Below are 7,000 nucleotides of genomic sequence, written 5' to 3' on the forward strand. Positions count from 1 at the left end.
TAATCAGTCATAATTCTGAAAATAATGCCAGGGCTCAGACTTGCCTCCGGTCATTGTAAGGGGTGCTTAAGTCTCTATTCCCTTACTGCATTCATGGCCAGCTTGTTCTTGTTGAAAATTAGGTTTAAACAAGTTACCGATGAGGGATTACACTTAATTCAGGCCGGGTTTTTAGTCACAATAGTATTTTAACAATTTTATAATAGCAATAACCCACATGTTGGCTTACAATTGTCTGTGACTCCAGCTCCTGAATCGGTTCTGACACCCTCATCTGGCCACTGGCACCAGGGATGTATGTGTGCATATATGCACGTGGACAAAACACTCACGTGGGTAAAAGATAAAAGTAAATCTGTTTTAAAAGTTACATATATTTTAAAAATAAGTATGTTCTCTGCTCCTGGCAAACAGGAAGGCACCATGATCAATATACCACAGAATTCTGTCCAAAAAGCCAGTATTGAGTGACCTTTTACATTTTGCTCACATTGTTGTTTTGTTTTGTTTCAAGACAGGGTCTCTCTGTGTAGCCCTGGCTGTCCTGGATCTTGCTTTGTAGACCAGGCTGGCCTCAAACTCAGAGATCCACCTGCCTCTGCCTCCTGAGTGATGAGAGTTCTGTCTGTCTGTCTGTCTCTCTCTCTCTCCTTTCCTTCCTTCCTTCTTTCCTTCATTTCTTTCTTCTTTCCTTCCTTCTTTTCTTTCTTTTTCCTTCTTTCAGCATATGCATAGGAGAATGTCCTGAAAAGAACAACTTATAAATTCATGTGTTGTGAGGTTCATAAGCAACCGTCCATCCTGACAAGGTAAATGCTCCTCAGCTGGAGTCCCAGGGTCCAAAGAGAAAGCGATATGCACCCCTAGCACCTTTGGGAAACTAAAGACACAGAGAAACCATTTCATCTTCCTGTGCCTGCCTCTCAGCCCTCCCCTTCTGCTTCGCTTAGACAGAGTGGCCCAGGCCACTTTCAGGTAAACACCACACTTCCCAAGGAGAAGCACTTCAAGCACACCTTGCCTTGGTAGCTTTGGGTAGACTGCCAGGGTAAAGACCGTTGCCAAGTCTGTGTTGTTGTTGTTGTTGTTTTAATACTCAGTCCTTGTCCTGCCACTAAAGCATGTTTGGTTAAGGATGCTAAATCAAGACAAATTCCTTAAAAAAAAAAAAAAAGAGTCTGGGGAGAAGGTCCTGCAATGTTTTTATAATTCAAACTAAAAGCAAATGAATGTTCCATTAAAAAAAAAGTAACACACACAACTGAATGTCTCCTTTGTTTATTTTCCAAGTTATTGCCAAGAAAAGACAGTTCTTTATACAAACTCTGTTTGGAATTAGTTCTTAGGATAAAGGAAAACAAGCTAAGGATTTGTTTTAAGAGGGACGATGTCACTGAACTGAGAAGGGGACAGAGTCTGAGCTAAGGGGAGTGTCCTGAAGATAGTTGAATATGTGTGTGCATTTCGTTTTATTTTATTTTTTAAAGAAACGGATGTCTGGTAGTATTTGTCTTTCATGCTTTGCTTATTTTTGTGCTCTCAAATTCAATTATTACTTATTTGTGTGCATGCATACAATGGCGGGCTCAAGCGCCCACCCACATGCGTGCGTGCATGCATGTTGCACCCTCAGGAGGCATACAGAGTAAGCTCCAGACAGTACCTCAGCTACAGCCTGCCACTCCCACCCTCCCTGGACAGCAAGGCTTATGTATCCTTCTATTTCCTTCCTTTTTCCAGTGACACGTGGCTTCTGAGGCTGAACTGTGTCACTGTCCTCTTCTCTGCTATTTCTTAGTCTTTCCTACCGAAAACTCCTGGGTTTGCCAACGCGGCGCTGGGGCTGCAGATATCCCGAACGCACTTCTTAGGCAGCCGTTGGGTCTTTCATCTAACCCACCACAGGCACTCTACATCCTTGCTTGCCTGGTCTCATTGTTCCTTAATTTCTTTTCTCCTATTCAGCCTGTTCTCAAACTACAAAGCCAAGAACATATCAAGCCACAATGAACAGGAAAGCAGCCAAAGAAAATGCCCGTTTCCCATTCTCAAGTTTGAGAAAAAATATAGAATGTGAGTCTGCCTCTGTGTTATCTCACTGTTTGTACAGTTTGTGAGAGAAAGAGATTCCTGGCTCTGCCCCTAACTGTCTGGGTGATCTTGGGCAAGTTACGTAACCAGATGTCTGAAATGCTTTCTGGAACAAGGCAAAATCATAAATAAATAAATGACCTTGCCCAGACTTCATTTCCCAATTATAGAAGCACTATGGCCTAGAGATTAAAAGCATAGACTCTGGCCTGAAATAGACATGGGTGGGAGTCCTAGACTTCCCACAGACTCTGTGACCTTAATTTCCTCATTGGTGATATAGGAACAAAAATGAAATCGACATCAAGAGATTTTGACTTGCAAGGACTGAGCTAACCCACAGAGGGCTCTGAAGAACACACTGACCATTGTCATCCTTGATGCTCCTACCTTCAGTAACATAACAATTAAGATCTTAGAGGCTGTGTTTCAAAATGAGAGATGCCAGTTTATGATAATAGTCCACATTAAAATAATTCTAAGTAAATTTAAGTCTTATTACCAAATTTCATTTTGATTCTTCCTTCTAAGGACAGAGTCTTGTGTAGCACGGGCTGGCCTCAAATTTGCTGCACAGCTGACACTGACTGGCACTGAACTCCTGATCCCCTGCCTCTGTCTCCAGACTTCTGAGATTACTGTCTGAAATAGTGGCTATGGAAGTGAAAATACACTCACATGTAAATGTTCTTATTTGCTTATTACTATTTGGGGGAAGGAGTGGAGGGAAAGTCTCCGGCAGCCAAAGTGACCTTGAATTAAGGCTGACCTTGAGTTCTTGAATCCCTCTGACTACCACATGATGGAATTACTAAGGGGTGCCACTGTCTTATGTGGCACTGGGGATCGAACCAAGGATGCATGCATGTTAGGAAAGCACTTTACCAACTGAGCTACATCACTACATGTAGTATATTTATTTTTATTGAAGCAATTTGCTGCTGAACTATCTAGAATTTAATTTCTATTTCCTGGATGAACAGAATTCAATATTGTTTTGCAGTACAGAAGTCAATAGTGTATATAGCAGTTTTATTGAAGCAAATGGACTTCTTTTTTTTTTTTTTTTTTCCGGAGCTGGGGACCGAACCCAGGGCCTTGCACTTCCTAGGCAAGCGCTCTACCACTGAGCTAAATCCCAACCCCGGACTTCTTCTTTAGACCCGATGAAAAGGAGTGTATATGAAGCTCAATGACAGAGTACTTGCCTAACATGTGGAAGGTTCAACCCCCAACGACTCTCTCTGAAGTGCAGAATGCATGAGATGTTCCAGTGTCGGGAAAAAGGGCAGCTGTTGTACAGCCTCCTCTGCTGATGTCATACCTAAATTTGGATCCCAACAAGTACTTCTAAGTGGTATAAGGACAGTCCTTTGTATCTATCTACCCTGGCACCTAGCAATAATGCTTAGTTGGGATATCTGTTGAAAAATTAATAAAGGGGCTACAGAGATGTCTCAGTGAGTAAAAATGCTTACCATGTAAGCCTAATGACCTGAGATTGAACCCAGAGGCAGAAAGCCAGAACCCAAGGCAGAAGAGAGAGCCCCCTCCCAAAATTGTCCTCTAACCACAGGGATGAGGTTCCATTCCCCATACCCACAGACCTCATACAACTTTCCATAATGCCAGTTCCAGATAATACTACATGTTCTTCATGTTCCTCAGACACCAGGCACACATGCAGTGGACACACATGTAGTCAGAACACTCATACACATAAAATAAAAAATAAATAAATCTAAAAAAATTTAATTATAGGAAATGTTTACTGTTTGGGGCCTGGATGGATGGCTCATAAAGTGCCTGCTGACCAAACATGAGGACCTGAGTTTGATCCCTTGAACCCAGATAAAGCCAGATGTGGTAACGCACATTTTAGGTCCCAGCATGTCCTCTGAGGAGGTGGAAAAAGCCATGCAGAAATGACCCAGCCAGCATTTTACCTGCAGTTAAATTTAAACTCACCTTTAACATTAGCCTTTTGCAGCCTATGAGCTGACAGAAGCTTTCTGCTACTTCAAACAAACAGGATCAGCATTCTGGTTTTCCCTTTTTAGTGTATGTTCATTTTACAATCTTTTCCCTATAAACATGAGTTCAACATCATCTCTCTTCCAGAAATGCCCTATCAACAGCATTGATCTCATTGGACTGTTCTAGCCATCACAGAAAGGTGATTTAGGGCTTGGAGCTCTGGAATCTAGCAGGTCTGGTTTTGTTCCTGGTAGACTACCTGAGGGAGGGTTAGAGAGGTGGTGGGAAATGTTCTTTGCACCTCGATTTCTGTATTTATTTATGGGGTTAGAGTATGTATCTCATAGGTACAAGGATTAAAAGGGATCATCATTTTACACAGTAAATCTTCCAGATGAAAGTGTTTTTTTCCAAAAAGCAGGCAGGCCTGCAGCCAGAAGCATCTATACTAGCCCTTATTTGGAGAGATTAGACAGAGCTGAGCTCTTTTTTTTTTTTCTTTTTTTTTTCTTTTTTTTTTCTTTTTTTTTTCTTTTTTTTTCTTTTTTTGGAGCTGGGCAGAGCTGTGCTCTTGAGCAGGTGAACCAGGACCCATAGCTACAGAATGCTTTTCAGGACTGGCTCCTGCGAGGCACTGGGGGTATAAGAAAAAGATACGTTCCTTGGCAACCAAAGGCCTAAGATTAGAGCAAGAAGCAGGGGACGAAGGAGAGGTAGAACAGAGAACATGTTCAGTGGGCTGACTGAACAGGGATGCTGCCATTCTTCATGTAGCAACAAATATTTAGTATAAGTTTTTTTTTTCTTTTTTTTTTCTTTCGGAGCTGGGGACCGAACCCAGGGCCTTGAGCTACCACTCAGCTAAATCCCCAACCCTTAGTGTAAGTTTTTTTAAAGAAGGTTGCAAGGACTGGAGAGATGGCTTGGTGATTAAGAAGATACTGGGGGGGTTGGGGATTTGGCTCAGTGGTAGAGCGCTTGCCTAGCAAGCGCAAGGCCCTGGGTTCGGTCCCAGCTCCGAAAAAAAGAACCAAAAAAAAAAAAAAAAAAAAAAAAAGGGTCCTCTTCCAGAGGAACCAGGGTTCAGTTCCCACTCTCCACAGGGCAGCTACAACTCCATTTCCAGGACATCTGACACCCTCTTCTGGCTTCCACAGGCACCAGGCATTCACACAATGCACACACATACAGACAGATAAAACATCCATACACATTATAAGAAGTAAAGTATTAATGTATTTGAAATTTAAAGAAGGCAACAGCAGCTGAGAGTGGAGCCAATGGTAGATCATTTGCTTACCACCATAAATATATGGGATTTGATCCCCAACACCACAAAAGAAAAAGAGAAATAAATATAAACAGACTGTAGACTCTTTCTTGTGTGCCACAAAGGAATTTTTTTTGTCTAGAGGCTATCCCTCTCCAGCAACAGGATTTGCTACCCCAATGGTGGGGGGAGGGGGTGTTTCCTGGTGAACCTTCCACTAGATAAGACCTGCTTAACTCAACATAGGTTATCTCAGATGTCTCCTGAGCCCATTCCAAACTAGACAGACACGTGAGCTGGCTGGGGAAGACAAAGGAATGCAGGAGAGACTGCTGGCTATCAAAGGAGCCTGGCCTTTGCCCTGGCTAGCCATCAGAGATCTCCAGGTTCCTGAAAGTCCTGCTTAGATAGCAATGGTTTTGTTTGCCTAGGAGCTTTGGCCGCTGGAAAAGCTAACATGAGATTTAGGCCCGGGACTTTGGGTCACAATGATATCAGTGGCGACCTTTAGAAGGACCTGGGGACTAAAAGCCACGTGGGCATCATGTGGTCAAATGTCATTCAAAACAAACCAGGAAATGGGATGAGCGTCCCTCTGCCACCATGGCAATTCTGTGTGGATATCATCAGGCCTCCCAGGCAGGATTCCAGGGTTCCAGGGGAAAGCTTGCGTGTGTACCCCTTCCCTTGGCTGATTCCAATTTACACAGTTCACTCTGATAAATTATCTCCATGAGTAATGTATGGAGCTTGCGGCTACACAGATCGCATGGGCTGCTCTTGTCAAAGACTAAGGTTCCTAGCACCCATGTGTTGGCTCACAATCACCCACAACTGCAGTTTTTGTTTTTTGTTTTTTTTGTTTTTTTTTTCTTTTTTTTCAGAGCTGGGGACCGAACCCAGGGCCTCGCGCTTGCTAGGCAAGCACTCTACCACTGAGCTAAATCCCCAACCCCACAACTGCAGTTTTAAGGAATCCAACCTCCCCTTCTGACCTTGCTGGGCACCAGGCAAGCAGGCAGTGGACAGACATTCATGCAAACAAAGCACTCATACACATAAAATACTTAAATAAATCGTAACTGTGTGCACATCTCCTGCTGTCTGAGTCATCTGTGGGAACCTCTACGTCTGTAGCCAGCTGAAGCAAGGGTACAAGCCTACCCACTAGGCAGTGGTGTCTAAGCTGAAGGCAGACTTACAGACTTATGATGATGACTGGTCCTTCCACCCCAGTAGTTAGATAACTCAGCACCATGGCTGAGCACTGGGGAACTGCTACAATGTAAGGGAAGTGTTGTAAGAACTGGAAGCCCTTATAAGTGAGCCCCCACGTAATTGTGTAGACCTTGCTCTGGCTTTCCCCCCACACGTATGACCACATAGCTCACACTTCAGATTGGCACCTCTTGTCTGCAAGTGTCAGAGGCCCATCCTAACCTTAGTTGCTAAGACTAACTGAATACTGGCCCAGTGACCTGTGACTGGGCATAATCACCCAGGCAAAGAGCAAGAGGAGAACCAGATGAGGGGCTTCACACGGCCCTTACATTCTAGAAACAGACATGGCACTAGGGATGTTCTCCGCTGTTTCTGAGGATACACCCAGCTCTAATCACTGGGTCTCTGGCTTGCACCCCTCCTCCCCCAGTATCCCATTCT

Source organism: Rattus norvegicus, chromosome 10 (assembly GCF_021556685.1).
Source record: "Rattus norvegicus strain SHRSP/BbbUtx chromosome 10, alternate assembly SHRSP_T2T, whole genome shotgun sequence".
NCBI lineage: Eukaryota > Metazoa > Chordata > Mammalia > Rodentia > Muridae > Rattus > Rattus norvegicus.